The sequence below is a fragment of the Lepidochelys olivacea genome, assembly GCF_965140295.1.
Source record: "Lepidochelys olivacea isolate rLepOli2 genome assembly, chromosome: 7".
NCBI classification, from domain to species: domain Eukaryota; kingdom Metazoa; phylum Chordata; order Testudines; family Cheloniidae; genus Lepidochelys; species Lepidochelys olivacea.
The window spans coordinates 42223542-42243447 of record NC_140417.1 but is presented as its reverse complement, the minus strand read 5'-3'; the positions used below and the strand labels follow the sequence as shown (position 1 = coordinate 42243447).

The following is a 19906-nucleotide window of genomic DNA, read 5'->3' as shown; positions in this document are numbered from 1 at the left end:
TGGATCCTGCCTTGCTGAGCCTGTCTGCCCACATTTGGTGCACCTGGCATACAGGGGCAGGGCTCTGTGGTGTTTCTGGGGCAGGCCCAGTCCTTGAGCTGCGTCAGCCTCACCACTGAGTGCATGTCCCAGGATAGGGGAACTGCACAGTGATCTCTCACCTCTGTACAGCCAGTGGCCTGTGCTCCCTAGTGCCATGCTGGAGCCTCCACATTTTTTTTTTAACAAATAACATTTGCAGAATTTTAAAATATTGTGCACAGAATTTTTAAATTTTTGGTGCAGAATGCTCTCAGGAGTAATTTAATGCACTGCCAGGAATGGTGGTTGTGATCTTCGCCTTAACGTATGTTACACACACACCACCTAGCAGCTGAACAGTATAATACAGGTTTCAGAGTAACAGCCGTGTTAGTCTGTATTCGCAAAAAAAGAAAAGGAGTACTTGTGGCACCTTAGAGACTAACCAATTTATTTGAGCATAAGCTTTCGTGAGCTACAGCTCACTTCATTGGATGCATACTGTGGAAAATACAGAAGACCTAACCAATTTATTTGAGCATAAGCTTTCGTGAGCCACAGCTCACTTCATTGGATGCATACTGTGGAAAATACAGCATTGTAGGGTGTGGGTATGTAGGGGTGTCAGCATTGTATTTTCCACAGTATGCATCCAATGAAGTGAGCTGTGGCTCACGAAAGCTTATGCTCAAATAAATTGGTTAGTTCTTCTGTATTTTCCACAGTATGCATCCAATGAAGTGAGCTGTAGCTCACGAAAGCTTATGCTCAAATAAATTGGTTAGTCTCTAAGGTGCCAAAAGTATAATACAGCATTGTATACAGCATTGTATTTGTATTGTATTATATATTGTATTGTTGTACAATATTGTTGTACAATATTGTATTGTTGTACAATATTGTATTGTATTATATACAGCATTGTATTTTCCACAGTATGCATCCAATGAAGTGAGCTGTGGCTCACGAAAGCTTATGCTCAAATAAATTGGTTAGTTCTTCTGTATTTTCCACAGTATGCATCCAATGAAGTGAGCTGTAGCTCACGAAAGCTTATGCTCAAATAAATTGGTTAGTCTCTAAGGTGCCAAAAGTATAATACAGTTTAGCATTCCATTCGTTTTCTCAGAAGTATCAGCATCAGCTGCTGTGGCCATTGTCACATGCATGACACAAGTCAAAAGGAACTAACCGTCTTATCCAGTACAGCAACTTCTAAGTCCCTGAAAATCCATCTCCCAAAAGAAGAGGGTAGCTACTAAAATTAAACATTTATACATCAACACGTCTAGATAACTTGTACCCAAGAGTTTCAAAAGACCTGGCTGAGGAACTCACTGAATTGTTAATGTTGGTTTTTAGTAAGTCTTGGACCATGGCAAAATTCCAGGAGACTACAAAAAAAGGTAATGTTGTGCCAATATTTAAAAGGGTAAACAGGATGACAGAGGTAATTATAGGCCTGTCAATCTGACATTGTTCCACTGCCTTTCCTGGGATCAGCTGATATGGGACTCAATCATTAAAGAATTAAGGAGGACAATATAATTAATGCAAGTCAATATGGGTGTATGGAAAATAGACCCAGCCTATAGATCTATTTTTGATTATATTACAGCTTTGGTCAATAAAAGTAATAGTGTTGATATTGCCTTCTGTAAGGTGTTTGACTTGGTATCACACATTTTGATAAAAAACAGAATTATATAAAATTAAAATGGCACACATTAAATGGATTAAGAACTGGCTAACTGACAGACCTCAAAAGGTAAGAGTAAACATAATCCTCAAGCCGGGTGTGTTTTTTGTGGGGCCTTGCAAGGATCAGTTGTTGGCCCTATGCTATTTAACATTTTTTATTAATGACCTAGAGGAAAACATAAAATCATCACTGACAAAGATTACAGATGATACAAAAATTGGGGGACTGGTACATAATGAAGAGGATAGGTCACTGATACAGTGCGATCTGGATCTCTTGGTAAGCTGGGCACCAGCAAACAATAAGCATTTTAATATGGCCAAATGGAAAGTCATACAACTAGAAACAAAGAATGTTGGCCATACTTACAGAATGGGGGACTCTATCCTGGGAAGCAGCGACCGAAAAAGATTTGGGGGTCGTGGTGGGAACTCAGATGAACAGGAGCTCCCAGTGCAATGCTGTGGCCGAAAGGGCGAATGCGATCCTTGCATGTATAAACAAGGGAATCTTGAGTAGAAGTAGGGGTTATTTCACCTCTGTATTTGGCACTGCTGTGACTGTTGCTGGAATACTGTATCCAGTTCTGGTGTGCATAATCCAAAGATGTTGCTGGAGGGTTAGGAGAAGAGCCACAACAATGATTAAAGGATTACAAAACATGCCTTATAGTGACAGGCTCAAAGAGCTCAATCTATTTAGCTTAACAAGGAGAAGGTTAAGGGGTGAATTGATCATAGTCTACAAGTATCTACATGGGTAACAAAAAATTGATAATAGAGGGCCTTCAGTCTAGCAGCGAAAGGTATAACATGATCCAATGTTTGTAAGATTAAACTAGACAATTTTAGACTGGAAATAAGGCTTTAATTTTTAACAGTCAGGGTAATTAACCACTGGAACAATTTACCAAGGGTTGTGGTGGAGTTTCCATCACTGGCATTTTTTAAACCAAAATTATTATTGTTTTTTTTTTAAAAAATATATGCTGTAGGAATTATTTTTGGAGACATTAAATGCTCTGTGTTATACAGGAGATTAGACTAAATGATCACAATTGTCCCTTCTGGCCTCAGAGTCTATGAATCTGTGAAATTTTAGCCCTACTGAGGAGTAACAACAACATTCCCTGGGTACCTGATTTATTCATGTATTATGTATGCATGCAGCATGCACATAATCCAGGCACATACTCACATCATTACCTCCATTCTGCTGAGCAGCTCCATATTTGTGAGTTTACAGTACTGGGCATTGAAAGGTACAAGAATCCAGATCCTTGGCAAGGAAGATTCTTGTACATATCAATACTGAAGGAGAGAGTGATGGCGCATGTACATGCCTACAAATCTAAAGAACCTCCTGACACAACCACAAGTTACACAAAATTTCTATTAAAAGTTCCACTTTACAAAATAAAAATGGAAGCATGGTATTTCTATCTTCACAGTAACTCAAAGCATTATATATTCATTTTCCTCTTACCTTCACTCCTGTGTATTTTATCTTCCACTTCTCAGTTTGAATGCACATTATATATTAATACAATAAAGGCTTGCTCTAGTGTAAATTAGGGTATGTCCATATGACCCAATCGAATTTGGAAGAGGGTCAGGAAATAATTACATTACAATAATTGCATCTCTGTACTGTTTCTACCAATACCTTCCTGCTAGCTCCTTCACATCAAATACCACCTAAAATACATACCATGCAATACTAGTTGCTCAAATGAAGCTGCAGAGAAGTAGGGAAAAGGAAAGCAGTGATTACACATAACAAAGGAAGAAGTAGAGGAGCAAAAACCCCATTAGCTATTCCAAATAGAGTCTCAGGACCAGCACAGTCAATCCCTAGAGCTCAAAAATCAGGAGCTAGTGCCTCCTGCCCCTCCACCCTTCCCCCCAAAAGTTATCAATTGGCTTAAAAATCATGACTTTTTTAAAAGGCAATACATTGTGGGGTTTTGTTTGCCTTCAGGTTTTTAATTCTTTTTCACTTGCATTTTCAAGCTTTTCTCTGCAACCATGAGAGCCTAGAAACTTACTCTTATTTTTTTTTCCAAGTGAAAGCTAAGATATTTGAATGACATAACATGAGTCCTGCAGCTAAGGCTTTAAGAAAAATACCACCAGAAACGGTGATAATTGTCAGCATTGAGCATCATATGAAGATACTATAGGAATGAGGAATTGTAACAAGGTTTTGCTGAGTTTAAAGAACTCATTTGTAGCAATACTATGGCATGTGGTGGTCTGACTTTGTATTTGCAAACAAGAACCACCTCTCAGTTACAGAAAAGCTACATTAACAACTCTTTACAAAAGAACTCCAATTCAGCAGTTGCGTGTAAGGCAGTCAACTAATGCAAGTCATTCTTGTTATCATGGCACATGTTGAAATGCAGTTCTCATTTCTGTCTTAAGAAATATAATGGGAGTGTTGTAAGCTGTAAACATTCTTAAAAACTGAGGGGGAGGGTCATAGTACTACAGCCAATATGTCAATGCCGCTGCACATTGAAATGGCATCATTATAAATGGCTTACTCATATGAGTGATTACAATCATTTTTGTTTTTTACTGAGCGGTATCAGCATCCAGGACACTGGGGTTTTGCCGTGTCTTGCCACCCCCTCCCTTACAGCTGTGGGCTTTTTTCTTTGTTCTGTTTAAATTCAAAGAAAACATAGAATCTTAAAACTCCCACTCTCACCCAAATATGGGGCAAAGTCTATTTGGTTTTGTGAAAGCTTGACTTCTCCCCCCCTAATGGACTTCCCATGTCTTGTGAACACTTGCATAAGTGCTTAACCAAGAAGCTTAGCAGCACATGCTTAAATATGCACATGTTTAAAATGCATACAGGATTGGGACCTTGAAGTCCACCTTCTGATCTAGAGGCAAGTTTAAAAGTTAAAGTTATAAAGTCCTAGTTATATGATCAGACAGTAGTACCTAACAGTTAAATTGACAAGACTGCTGGAATGAAGATTTTTTTTTAAAATTACACACATGCACACACGCAGAGTGTGTGTATGGCAAGCAAATGTCTTAAGAATGACAAGGAGAATAAAAACCAAGATACAACCTATATGTTAGGGTGACACATTGCTAAGTAGATTACATCTACACTCACCCTCCCCCACACCAAAGATTATTAACTTTTAATCTTGTAAGGGAAGTGTTAAGATATCCAGATATAAAAATGATTTTTTTTAAACTGATCAGCTTGCATTGCAGTGTGAACAATTACTTGAGTTCTGAAAATGGGAAAACATTATATTATAAAAAAATGTTTTGGGAAGAACACTGCCCAGCAGATGGCACTACTTCTACTTTTTCATTTTGCAAGAGTGCATAAGGAGCAGAACTTGACAAACCAAGCTATGTTATATTAGCACTCTATACTTTATTTAATAAACCCCCTCTATCCTGCAGAATATTTAAATCTTTCAATGCTTTACATTGAAGGCTGAACTATTTCTTTAAATATAAAATATAGCTGTATAATACACACACTTTAATAACAGTTGTAGACCAAAGGCCATATGTAAAGAAGCCTTTTGAAGGTTGTTAATATGTTGCCAACTGAGGATCAGAACACAAACCTGAACTGTAGAAGAACGAGGAGTACTTGTGGCACCTTAGAGACTAACAAATTTATTTGAGCATAAGCTTTCGTGGGCTAAAGCCCAATTCAACACTGCATGCATCTGTATCTATCTCTAAGGTGCCACAAATACTCCTCATTCTTTCTGCTGATACAGACTAACACAGCTACCACTCTGAAACCTCAACTGCGTAATTATATTAGATTAACATATAGTCTGATGTTCTATGCACAACAGTTACAAAGTTTTAAGAAAAGTAGTTCTTAAGCATACAGACCAGTATCATGTGGATGCTGCACGAACACAGAGAGATTCAGAATCAAAGACACACAATTCACCATTATATGAAAACATCACCACATTAATAAACACGTTAATGCTCTACAAAAGACAGTCTCATCAGCAGATTTCTAATTGACATGATTAGCTTTCTAAAGAAATATTTTAACTATGTAATTCCTACTGGTTGGTATCTTTACTTCCTTTCATTTTTTCACTTCACAAGTCACTTACAATTAGTTTCACTTAGGACAGAAAACTGGACACAAACCAAACCTGGGGCAATGATGAAGAGAGAGGGAGCACGAGAGAGAGAGAGCGCATTTTATGTACTTAAGTCCCAATGCTGCAGACATTTGCATGTGAGTAACTTTAGAGGTTACTTGTGTGTAGCTGTTTACAGCATTGGAGCCAACAAGATACCAAGTTCAGCCCTTTTAAACCTTCACAAAATGTTAGCATTAAAATGTAGCAGCCACGGATACTGGAACTTATTCCAAGTCTCCCATGACTGCCTAGTTCATACAGCATTGTGTGTTTAATACACACAGTTTCAAGTACAATAGACATGAGATTATACAAGTGTTGTTTCCTGGAAAACAAGACAAATCAATTCCTCTGGACTTTACCCAAGTAAGTCCCATAGACAATCTATTAATCCCATTCAATTTGCTAAACCATTCCATTGCAGTAGTAAACTCATGTAATAAAAAAATGTTACCATTCTGTTCACTTTACTGACCAAAAGTAGATGATCACTGTTATACACACACATCCTGAGAGGGGCCAGTCTCTCAAAATGTCAAATACTAATTTATCAGTTTTATTCATTACATTTAGCCTGAGCAATTCTGTTTCTCTGAAGAAATTCATTTTCTGCTCTGTCACAAGATCAAATAAAAAATGAATCCCTGCAGTATCAACCATACCCTACCTAATTTGAAAAGGAGGTCAGAATGGCTGATGTCTTTAAATCTTGCAGTCCTCACACACACACACACTTGAGACAACAAACTAAGCGTGTGTATCTAGTGAAAATACAGACTCAAATCTCATTATTTTCCAAAGCAACTAAAGACAGATTTTTCACTTTCAAGCCAGGGTATCACCAGTTAGTTTAAATAATCCTTTCCTGAAATGCACTTATTTCCATAGATTTCAACTGAAAAAGAGTCCAAGTTTCAGAACCTTTAAAATGAATACACTATACATCAGGAGAATAATTTTATGGATGTGAGAGGTATTAAATAAAAATACATCATTCATACATCCCATTAGAGATAATATGTTTGTATTCAAAGAAATTTACAAATATAAGCATGTTCTTCAATGCATGCTCTAACATACTACTTAGCTGATGATCTGCCCTACCTTTAAGCCACATTATTTGCATATAATGCCAAGGGAGCAAAGGAAATCTCTGATGGTTCCTCACTAGTAAAACAAAGCTCAAACAGCTTCTCAAAGCTGTGGCAGATCCTTAGATGGCCAGCTGACTGCCTTGTGTGTGCTAGCTGACCAACACTCAGCATGAAAATATAAGTCACTAGCCTTCTGACTGGCCAATGCTACAACATTCTCAGCAGACAAAGGAAGATTGTGATTGCCACCTTATCAATTTTTTTTTTAAGTTTGCATCGAGAAAACCGCACTCTCTAAATTTCAAGATTTGGATCTAGGAATAGAATGACAATGTGCAAAAACCACTACACACAAAACAAAACATAACAAAGCAGGTTACCCACCCCTCCATGTTTAACTTTAAAACACAATCTCTAGATATCCATCTGCCAGGTCCAACCAAGGTCAGCGGGGCAGAGGAAAGACATGCTCCCCCTACCAGCATCTTCACATAAGGTTTGGTCATGGAAGAAACATTCTTGCCCATGTTTGTGGGAAATGGGGAACACAGATTATGTTCCTTTCTCTCTCTCTCTCTCTCTCTCTCTCATGTTTACGAGATGCATGTGGCTGATGCATCACCACAAATGCACCTCACAAACACAGATGTAGAAGCAGCTGCAGATCAAGAACTGTGAACTGAATAACAACATTCCATCAAGGCAGGAGAACGCTAACCAAGATAACAAAGGAGACAACTACAGAGAAAAGTGCTGATGCTGAAAAGACTGAACACAAAAGAGAGAATCCAACAGGAAATGTCTGTAGTAATAAACATGCAGCTACACTAAACCTTGCTATGTTGCCATATTTTATAAAGTAACAAGCCAGATTAGGGTTTGGAGGGAAAGTCCAAGTAAATCCCAGGAATTGAAGGAAGGAAATGATATTGGTGATTCAACAGGTGGCTCTCTTCCCTGTCGGTTAGCACTGAACCAACACTCTTGCACAATGACAAAGCACACTGTACTTAAGGAAATACCATCTTTCAGATGATATAAAAAACAAAGATCCATTCATTCATTACCATATTAAAGAAATTCACACAGAGAATGAGACAGGTTCTGTGCCCTCAAGAGCTTCAAAAGAAAAGAATGATGAATGAGAGAAACAGATGCAACAACCAGCAAAGTGACGCAGTTTAAGTTCAGTCCGTGTTGTCTTTGTTCCATTTCTGCAATCGTTTTGATTATATAACTATTTCTCTTCTTCCCAAATATTCTGCTGCACTAATCTGCATCCCACCATTTGAAATGCCTTCCTTTCTTCCTCCACTTATTTAGCCCAATCCCTACCCAATAGTCTCTCCACCGGAATTGAGAATACAGCAAAACAAAGTACCCCAACACTTTAAGCATGCAGAACTACCAACATGGCAAAATATAGGGGAATTCAGCTGGGTCACCTTATGACCTTTCCCCTGGTAGTTCCTTCAAACTTGGGGCCTTGTTTCAAAGCCAACTGAAGTTAATGGGAGTCATGCATCAGGCCCTTATTTACACTGAAGGCCCTGGAAACCTAGAATCCTGAGAACCTTTAACAATCAGACCCTTAATATAATATTCTGTTTTAAACAACGAGTGCAATATTGCTACCATTAGTTCTTTATTATGTATTTGATGATTATCCAGAGAGAGAGAAACCTCCATGTGTTTGCAGCACAATTATCTTTATTTCAAAGGTTGGTTCATGTTAACACGTGAACATCAAAAGCCATACATGAGTCAGTGTATGAAAAAATAAGCTTTTTGTAATTCATACTTTTTGAAAAAATGGTTTCATTTTAAAAATGTACACATTATGGTTAGGTTTCCTAGCTGTAGGCCAGACTATTGCAGAGGTGAATCAACAAGACAAATTATCTGGGAATGAGCAACCATTAAAAAAAGAATTCTGTTCAGTGCTAAACAAATCAGAAATAACCTAGCAGCTTAGACCCTAAACTTAAACAAAGCTATGCAAATGCGTAATGTAAGGAAAGATTCCCCAAGCTGTGTTATAATAGTACTGCTTCACTAAATTACCTCAGTTTTCAGACAATTTAAAGGCAAGATAGTGCAGACTGAGGAGTAGAACACTGTTAGCAAGTACATCAAGTGAGAAACTAATTCACATCCGTATTAATAAAACTCATCTCAACACATCTGATGAAGTAAAAGAATTGATAGGGTTTAGTCATCCAGTTATCTCATCCCAACACCTCTTTTGTGGGAGAGAAAGTAAATACCCAATGAATTTGCATTTATGTTGTTTCCCAGAATCATTCACTAAAACATCCCAACACATCTTGCCCAGACAATGAGTTACAAGCCATGGATATGTAGCCCTTAGAGGAGCATTTGTTAATGTCTGGGTTGATTCTCACCGTTTGGTGCAGAATAATAAATTACATAGTAATGATCTGAGCTAATGGTAACCAGATATTGGAATACTGACTGCATCTACAGTTTTGAAGATTTGCTTAGTGTTAATACAGAAGAAAATTATGCTAATACACATTTGAAATGCCCATTTGGAACACATGCATCTCTCAGGAGCACACAGAATCTATAAGATTGCATTATAAATTAATTAATATGATTGGGATACAACTTAACAGAGAAGAGTAATATCACAACAGCCTAGATACTATATGAGTAGGGCCCTACCAAATTCACAGCTGTGAAAAACGCATCACAGACCATGAAATCTGGTCTCCTCCGTGAAATCTGGTCTTTTGTGACTTTTACCCTATGCTATACAGATTTCACGGAGGAGACCACGATTTCTCAAACAGGGGGTCGCCAGGATATTGTAGGGGGGTTGTGGTATTGCCACCCTTACTTCTGCGCTGCCTTCAGAGCTGGGTGGCTGGAGAGTAGCAGTGCAGTACAGAAGTATGGGTGAAAATACGATACCATGCCATCCTTACTTCTGCACTGCTGCTGGCAGCGGCGCTGCCTAAAGAGCTGGGTGCCCAGCCAGCAGCTGCTGCTCTCCAGCCATCCAGCTCTGAAGGCAGCGCAGAAGCAAGGACGGCAATACCACGATCACCCCCTCTACAATAACTTTGCACTGTCCCCCACAACCACCTTTTGTATCTGGACCCCTACAGCTACAACAATGTGAAATTTCAGATTTAAATATCTGAAATAATGAAATATACTCTTTTCAAAATCCTATGACCACGAAATTGACCAAAATGGACCGTGAATTTGGTAGGGCCCAATAATATGAGAATCCCAAGCACAGCCAAATGGTTGAAGCACAACACAGCAAAGAATATTTTCATTTGCTAAGGAGATGAACAATCACTCATTGCTCTACTATCACAATCATTTCCTCCTTTGTTACCCTTATGTAAACCCAAACCCATTCTCAGATGCTTGATCTTAAGTGAAGCTTTACTCCCCCCTCTTTTAATATATGAAGAAGTCAGTTAATCAGCACTATGATTAACCAGGTTCAGAGAGTTTATACAGAAAAAAAACAAAAAAATAATATTGGGGGGCGGGGGGATGGGGAAGTACACCAATTAGCTGCTGATGCACTCATGTAAAAATACCCTAGTTTTAACGTTTACAGTGGCCTAAGATAGTGTACAGACTTATGCTGGTCCACTTTAGCTCACCTCCTCTTCCTTTAAAGTTGAAATATTGTGAGAACAGCAGCTATTTTGCAAACTAGTCAGGCAACACCACCCCTCCAAAAAACCTGTACAACATTATAATATCTTCATACACAATGAGGAAACAATGGTCCAGATCCTCAACTGATTTCCATTTTCTCCAGATGAGTGTCTGGCACAATATCTTTAACAATTTCTGCTTTAAACCTGCCAATTATAGGGTAAGGATAGACCAATGCACATGCTGATTAAAAGAATTTTATTGTGTACATTTCTGAAAACGTAAGTATTTAAATCCTGTAACTAACTTTGTACAGACTTGGGAGTTCAAACTAAATATGGGGGTGAGGGAGGTGTGTGCATGCCTGTCTGTCTCTGGGGAGATGCATACAGAGAAGTACCAACATACTGTATAGTAAAGAGAAATGACACAGCATCTACAGAAGTTACCCAATTTCTTTAAAGGACCCAGAGGTGTAACTGAAAACACCCTCCATTTCCAACATGGTAAATCTATTGAGGACTGTCATGCCTATGCCTTGTTCTGGTAGCAACCAATGAGGTTACTACAGCAACAGCACGTACTAAATTATGCAATCTCTAGGCTGTCTGTGGGTGTGTTGTGAAACATTTAAAACAGTCTTTGTCCTTCCTGGAATTATGATACAGCACTGTCAGTTTCACTTGCAAGTGGATTCAGCTGTTTGGAAATTGTGATGCAAGTCAGAAGGCCTGATGCTTAAAAGCATTCAGAATATTTGAGGAGGAAGAGGCAGGGGGAAAAGAGGAATCTCCCAGTCACTGTGATGTTTCCATAATCTTTTCTGGGCAGATTAAATGACAACAGTATTGACTCCCATGACCTGGAAAATGTTCTTATTAATATTCCGTTCTGTTAAGGTAAGTTTGATACAACAGCTCTGCACAATTCACAGTTTGGTTTTGCTTGTGTGGAAACCAAGATACAGTTAAAGAAACACTGAAGGAAAAAAATGTACAGCATTTTAAACAAATCCTTACTTGTGTTAATAGCACTTGACATTTTTTCAATTTAAAAATTATTTAATATTTTCAGCATATGCTCTGTTTACTCCTTACATTTACAGGATCTTGGCTGAATGAAAAATAAGATGCCATCACAAAACAGTAGTAGTAATGGAGGGTCTTCAAGATGTAAAGTCCCTATCTGTTTTCCACCAGTGGGTACATATGTGCATCACATGCCTGAGTCCTGAGTGGAGTGGTGTGCTTGTTTTTCTTTTTGATTTTTACTAGCAGTGTCCATTGGTCCACACATGCACTGTAGCTCTCCTTGTACTCCAAACCGAGGGCATAAAGGGTGGTGCGGGTCAACGCCTCTACAATTTACCATTATTACCGCAGCCCAAACAATCTGCAGCAGAGGGGATGAAGGGTGGGTAGAGGTATACAGATAGGACCACACATCTCGAAGAACCTCCAGGCAAGTAACCTCCATTTCTTCTTTTTCCAGTCATGGTCCCTATGTGTATTTCACACATGAGAGATTAACAAGCAGTAGTCCAACAGGCAGAGCTGACGTGGGGGGGCCATGCAGGGTCACATGCCCCCCCCCCCGAATTTGCTACTCGGCTTACATGGGCCGACCTCCCCCACCAAAGTTGGCAAGCAGAGGTCATCTCTGCAAACAGGAGTTGGGTGTGAGGATATTGAAGTGATAGCTAACTGTAGTACTGCTGTCTCCACAGCTGTAGCCATGGTGGATGACTGGACCAGAGTGCAATGTCTCATGAAGGTATGCAAAGAACTTCAAGCAGCTGCACGACTTATCTAATAGAGATATGTCTCTTAGAGATGACGATGAAGCAGCTTGCCCTCTGGTGGGGGGAGATGCGAGCTACTTGGTAAAGGGTAATACAACTGAGATCCATTTAGGAAGTCTCTGCACCAATACAGCTTGGACTCCTTAATCAGGTTGCTATGGAAACAAGTAGTTTAGGTATCTTTCTAATGTCCTTTGTAGATAAAAGGCCAAAGACCTTTGGATATCCAGAGAACACATCCTTCTCTCTACCTCCAAGGCATGCAGTTTAGAAAAAAAAAAAAATACTGGTAAGAAAAAAAAATTACCTGACTCTCATGAATCTCAGAAACTACTTTAGGGATTAATCTGGGGTGAGAGCATAATGAGACCTTTTCTTATAGAAAGTAATATATAGCAGGTAAACCATGAGCACCCCCAGCTCACTGACTCTTCTGTTAGAAAGGCCACCTGCACAGACAGATGGACCATAGAACATGTGGTTAGAAGCTCAAAGGGAAATTTAGAGAGAGACGACCAAACAAAACTGAGGTCCCACTGACATGCAAACTTCACCAATGGAGGAAACAATTTGAGAAGCGCCTTCAGAAATCTAGTTGCAACAGGTGAGTGAAGAACATACAGTGACCCATCGGAGGATGGAAAGCACTGATTGTTGCTAAATGCACCAGCAAAGAACTGAGCGTGAGACCCGAAGACTTCAGATTAAGTACATACTCTAAAATAGCAGGGATCCTAGCAGATTCTGGAGACAAGTGGCAATGATGAGCCCAAGGGGAGAAATGTTTTCATTTTGCTGAGTAACAGCTCCTCATAGAATTCTTTCTGCTTTGGTTTGGAATGCATCCCTCTGGAACATGAGCGCTCGATTTCCAATGCCTACCCAAATAACAGGCTCTGAGTTGCAGCAGTCCTGGACGGGGTGCCTGAATCTGCCCCTGTGCTGTGTTAGAAGGACCAGAAATGGGGTGATGTTCATGGGTGGTCAAAGCGAGAGCTTAAGTAGATCTGCAAAACCAGAAGTATCTGGGCCAGTTGAACACAATCAGGATGACCCAAGCTCAGTCTTCGTGGATCTTCCATAGAACTTGTGGTATCAATAGATTAGGAGGGAAGGCATATGCCAGGTGATCCTTCCATGACATCAGGAGGGCATCTACCATTGACCCTTAGAGTACAAAGGAAATTTCCTGTTCACCCACAAGATGACAATATCTTTGCCCAATGGGGAATGCCGAGCTGGAAAATTTTCAAGAACCAAATTGTGAATCCTCCACTTGTGATTTGAGGGAAAAAGTTTATTCAGGCTGTCCGCTAAGGAGTTTTACACCCCTGGTATCTATGCTGCTGATGGTGCACCGGCCATCACATAACCCTATGTCCAGAGAGTGACTTCCTCTATGCATAGAGGGAGAGAGGTTGTCCCCTGCTTAATTATATATTATACTTTTTGTCATGTTGTCCAACATTATTTGGACATGTCTGGATTGGATGAGTGGGAGGAAGGCATTGCAGGCACAACAGACCACTAGTAAACATATGTATTCTGGACTCCCACAGGGTCCAGGCACCTTGTACCATTTGTCTGAGTTAGGGCCCTCCAGTTTTTGGCAAGTTGGGCAAGGTGTCCTTCAAATATCTGAGGAGGGGAATGAAGAAGCATCAATAAAAGGGACGCATGTCTCTAAAGTCCCATCCAAAGAAACTCTGGAGGTTCAGAGTACAAATTGGTGGTGGATGTTGCAGAGGCTGGGTTCCTGGGTTTATAAATCCTCTATTCTTACATGTTTCAGAGTAACAGCCGTGTTAATCTGTATTCGCAAAAAGAAAAGGAGTACTTGTGGCACCTTAGAGACTAACCAATTTATTTGAGCATGAGCTTTCGTGAGCTACACTTCTTACATGGTGGCTCCTGGGGATATTGGTGATATAAAGGCTGAGGAGGCAGTCTTGTCCTACACCCTTGTCTATGGTGTTTTTTCTTCAGGGCAGGGGTATAGTTGCGCAGTGAGCGAAGCATTGTCCAAGTCCTCAAGGGATTGGAGACACTCATCTGTCTTCTTGCGGAATAGCCTGACTGGATCAAAGGACCGATCTTGGATGGTATTCTACACCTCTCTAGGGAAACCTGAGGGTTGCAGCCATGAGTCTCTCCTCATAAAAATAGTTGTTGCATCCCACTAAATGCAGTATCTGCTGTGTCCACCACAGCCTGGAGGAAGTTTTGGCCACCAATCTGCCCTCATCCACCTTAGTGCCGGTTCTAGCCTCCTCAGGAAAAATGTCCTTAAAATCCATAAATTTAGCATAAGTGGCCAAATCAAATTTGGCTGAAAAGGCCTGATAGTTAAAAATCCTGAACTGGAGATGAGGTGGAAGAGAAGACCTTTCTCCACAGGAGGTCGAACCACTTGAGTACCTTATCAGAGGGAGCAGACTTTGGGTGTTGTCGCTTAGATTGCTCTGCGGCCACCTGCACCACCAAGAAGTGAGGTGGTGAGTAATAGAACAAACACTCACCTCCTTTGGATGGAACAAAGTAACACTTCCCTGCTCTCTTAGAACTGGGAACACAAGAAGCAGGAGTGTGCAAAACTGTCTTTGTTGGGACCAGATGGCCTTGATGGGGACGACTACTTAACTAGGCCCAGAAAGCTGCAGAATGTCCAGTAATCTGTGCTTAGCCTCCTGGTCTTCCTCAAGCTGAATCTGTAGTTCTGTCACCACCCTGCGCATGAGTTCTTTATATTGTTTTAAATCATCTAGCAGAGCCGGAGAAGAAGTAGTAACTGCTTCATCTGGTGATGACAAAGAAATTTCTCCTGAGACTGTCAGAACTTTTGGATCTGCTCACCCTCCTCCAAATACTCCAACAGGGCCAGTTGTGGATGGCCAGGCGATGGCAAATGTGGCTCATGCACTGATTCTGGGTGTCTAGGGTTGGACTCCCTCACCCCCAATATAGGCAATAAGATGGATCAACTGGCAGAGGAGGACCACATGGCACCGGGTACCATCTGTTTCTTGACCAGTCATGTTTGGTTGGAGGCCAAAAGCCTAATCTTCTAGGGCTTGTCCCATGTCACCTCCACCTGGTACTGCAAAGACTTCTGTGGGGCCTCTGCCTCATCCAAAAAGAAAGTTGGATCCTATACTACCATCAGAACAGACAGTGCCGATGGCTGCACATCGAAGTTGGCAGGTGAGACGGGAGAACAACGCTGCACCTTTGGAACAGTCTCTTCTTTAGTGTAACAATGGAACAGGGATGATCCCCATAGGAGGGATGAATGCAGATAGGGAAGGGCAAAGATGTCCTTCAGGGAGACATTGTTTTTAGACTGCTGTATGGTACAAGTCCATTGACGGGGCTGTCAGAAATGGATCTTACTTGGCCACCATAGAAGTTGGCACCTTCTGGGACCCTATTGATATCAGTACTGCATCAGCTCTAGAAGTGGATGGGCACACCAGGAGCTGTTTATCCTGAGACTTCACCATCAAAGCTTACATCAGAACCATCAGATCCATACGCTGCCTCCTCCTGCCAAGAAGATTTACTCAAATATAAGTCCCTAGTGCCCATGTGCGCAGGCTCTCCCAACTTTGATGCGGTTGGTGAGGAATCCTCTCTCTTCGGGGAAGTTGTAGATAAAGATGATTTGTCCATATGCTTATGAGAGTGCCCCTACTCTTCTGTAAAGCCTTTTGCTTAGGCTTACCAGTCTTAGCCTCCATTCCCAAACTAGTACTCGGAAAGGGACTGCTTGCTTGCTGAAACTGATGTATGGAGGGACAGGGGGGTCCCCAACCCAGATATGATTGGGGTCTGATTGCCTTCTCCATCAGATATCTTCTAAATCTCCGTTCCCAACTCTCAAGTTCTGGGAGGGAAGAGAGCAAAATGCGGCACTTGGCAGAGATGCGAGCTTCAGCCAGGCCGCAGAGACAATGTTGATGTTCACGGCTGACAGAAAAGGAGCATGGGCATAATGCCAGACTTCTCAGCAGGAACACCAGGGCCGGCCCACAACATTTTGGCACCTGAGAGGGGGAGCTTAAATGATGCCCCCATGCCCGGGCCAAAACTTTGAAAGGTCTCAGTTCTGCCTTCTTCCTGTTCTACTCCTCTCATGGTACTGCTCTGTTACCTACCTCAGTAAAGGAGAACAACTTAAAATGCCTTGTTCAAAAATTTTAAGTAACACTTAACTTTCAAACGCCTGAACAGCAAACGTAACTTTTCTCGTCTGCATGGTAAACACTGGCATTTTTATCTGTCTGAATAATCAAAGTGGTGCTTTCCATGCCTTCTTGGTTGCAAAGATTTGAACTGCTTCCTGAAGGTCCACAGTCTGGGCCAGCTCATGCTCTATTGAGATGGATGCAAGGCTGACCAGCCTCTCCTGTGTCATTGTGGAGCGTAGATGTGTTTTTATTAACTTCAGCTTGGAGAAGCTGCATTCTCCACTGGCAACTGTTACAGGAAGTGTTAGAAGTATGCACAGAGCAACAAAAGCATTTGGAAAAAGAGTGGTCATCTAATTTGTGCACATATATTCCAGAGCAGCCTTTGGAGTTGATCCTGCTGAAATGTATCTTGAAAGGGCTTTCAGTTCATCACCTAAAATCACTCGCATCAATATCGCACATGTCATCATGTGTCAACACTGTCTCTAGTGCCCTGCATTGCTGGTGTAGGTCTTCTTCAGGTATAGTGAGGAGTTTTGGAATATCATACAACATCTCCAATATACTGCTGTGTTCCTTGAGCTGCATTAAACTGACTGTATTGCACAATCTAGCACCTGGTTAAAGAATTCAACTTTGAATTGTTGTTTGGAGTCTCTTATGGGATTATCCCGTGCCTCGTAATCAAAATATCATCTTCTTCGGTGACTCTTGTATTCTTGAATGGGTGGGAAAATAGCTTCAGTGTCAAGTTCCTTTGCCAACTTCTGTGCACTCTTCAGAACGTTTTGAAGTCCCCCATCTGACCGGTAAGACTGTAGGTACGGCTTTGCTTTGTTGAGTTGTTCCATTGCTCCAGATATATCAAGGTCAACACCTTGGAGTCTCTTGGTTACAACATTTATTTCAAACAGTATGTCATGCCACAACACTACGCCACACAGAAATTTGAAGTTATGTATGTTTCTGGTGATTCCATTTCCCTCTGCCACTGTTCTCCCACGAACACTTCCTGTCATAGCATTATCCTCCATAATGGCAACTGTGGCATCATCTATCATCCCAATTTGGTGTTTGACAGGCTTTATCACCTCCACTCGACTTTCCTATCATGTGGCACTCAGTGCTCTCAGTGTCAGAGTGGATGCTCCCAGATGTTGCTTCAAAATTTGTCATCAATGAGTTCATGCAGAGAAAAATACATAGATGTTTTGAATTATATTAAAAAATTGAGCAGCCTCACTAGAAGCTAATGCTGCATCACTGATCACCAAGTTCAGTGGTGCTTTATATCTAGGTGCTTTACAGACTGATATGAAGATATGAAGACAAGCGGTTATTACTTCTAAAAGTAAAATAAAACACTTCAAAAAGGTGGAAAGGCATATGGAACTTGTAGAAAAATCAAAACTGAACTCTCAGACTCCATCTGGCTGGATTTCCTGCTGACCAGGAAGAAGAAAATTCATTTATTTTTCTGAAACAAAACAAAGAAATGCTGGGACTTAATTTAGCTGAGGAACTTTGTTTTGTTTATATAAAAAGTTTATTTTAACTTTGCATCTGACCCACTGGTAGAAAGATCTAGCATGAGCAGCATTTTGATTTTTCACACTGATGTCTGCTGCAGGGCTAAGATTTTTGCTTTGTCTTGAAAGAGGTATTTTGATGAGCCTTAATTTTTCCACCCTCTTGCCCCAACAAAAAAAAAAAATCTGGATCTCTGTCCAGTTGCTTAATACAAAAGAACAGGGTGGATGGATCATCTATTTCTTCTGCATTTCATTGGCATTTACAAGGAAGTGAAGGTGGGAGGCTACTTTCAACCTTCTTTCAGTCACAGAAGTCAGTCAGCATTTATAAGCTAAGATCAGCAGCTTTTGTGGAGGGCAGTGAAATAACTGCAGTTCACTTGCTGACACTCCCAGCCTGTTCGACAAGAGGGTTTTTCCTAGTTTGTCCAGAAGCAACAAGATATACAAAAAAAAAAAGAAATGGTAGAACTAGCTCACAGTTCATCCACTACAAATTAAGAGTGCAGCAACTATTAGAATATTATTGTACTGGTTCCTATCCAAAATTCTCGCAGTTTAATACATGTCACTGACAAATATCTAGTCACAGAGTTCTCACTTGTGAACAAGGTATCTGAAAGTAATACCAAAAATGTGATAAGGAATCTCAGTTGAGGAAATCTCCAATTCCTGCTATTAATATTGAGCAAAATAACTTTTTCCCTTTCCCCCTATCCCCCACCACAGCATAATTAAATGTTTTATTGATCAGATTCTGGTCCAGGTGTCCCCTCTAACTATTTCCATTGTAAGTGGACTGAACTCTGCAATTTAAAATTTAAATTCTGTCCTTGGATTTAACATAACAGAACTCTACTGTAAAAACAACAACTAGATATGAGCAAGACTCCTCTCCAGCCCCCTTTGATAATTCTCACTGACAGAGCATTACCATCCAGATCCATAGACTAGTGGGTTCCCAAACCAGGCAAATGCAAATGGGGAACTAATTCTTTCAAAGATACAAAATAAGTTCTACTAGCCATATTAGCATCATTGTAGGCAATTTATAGCCCCAATCAATTTTTCCACAGCCTAACATACTTCACCTGCAAACCCAAAAGTTGTGAAATTATTTCCTATCTTTGGAAGTAATTGCTTAGATTTTTGTTGACAATCTGTTCCTAACAACTGAAGCTGGGATTTTCAAAGTAGCCTAAGAGAACTGGGTGCCTAACTCCTATTTAAACTGAATGGGACTGGGTATGTAACTCCCTTAGGCTCCTTTGAAAATCCAATGCTGAATGTACCACAGATTAATATGAACAAGGGATAAATGTCAGCACCCACAAGAAATGGCATTCAAAAAGATTTGATCCATATACGTGAAAAATCCTAGAGTCAGACTTCTTTGTATGTTCTATACAGAACCTTGATTGATGTGTCTGTTGTTTCGACACTCCACATGTGTTGTCGGAGGAGGTCATGACATCTTATGACAAGCTGTACTCGTAACACTTTGTATATTTTGTACCATTGCAAAAACAAGAGTTATATTTTCTATTACACTCACAGTTTTTTTATTTTGATTAATCATTTTCATAATCAGTCTGAAAAACAAATTCAACATAAATATTTACACCTGGCACATAAGGCCAACACTAGTTTTCTGAACATCAACTGCTTTTACAGAAAAAGAATCAATGTCCAATTATATCAAGTTCACACTTCTAAGGTGAGTAGAGAAGACGGCAGATCAGTTTTACTGCTGCTGCTG

General features: G+C 40.4%; 1 protein-coding gene across 3 annotated transcripts in view; it reads right to left on the bottom strand.

Annotated features, from left to right (window-relative positions):
- Window positions 1-19906, bottom strand: part of PFKFB4 (6-phosphofructo-2-kinase/fructose-2,6-biphosphatase 4) — a 90551-nt gene that overhangs the window by 58419 nt on the left and 12226 nt on the right. Inside the window, exon 1 of one of the 3 annotated variants that reach the window (XM_084634260.1) lies at window positions 2093-2296. The exons of the other annotated variants lie outside the window; for them this stretch is intronic. The gene's annotated coding sequence lies outside the window, so the exon portion shown is untranslated. Of the gene's footprint in view, window positions 1-2092; window positions 2297-19906 lie in introns of those variants that run through there. 3 annotated transcript variants of the gene reach the window in all.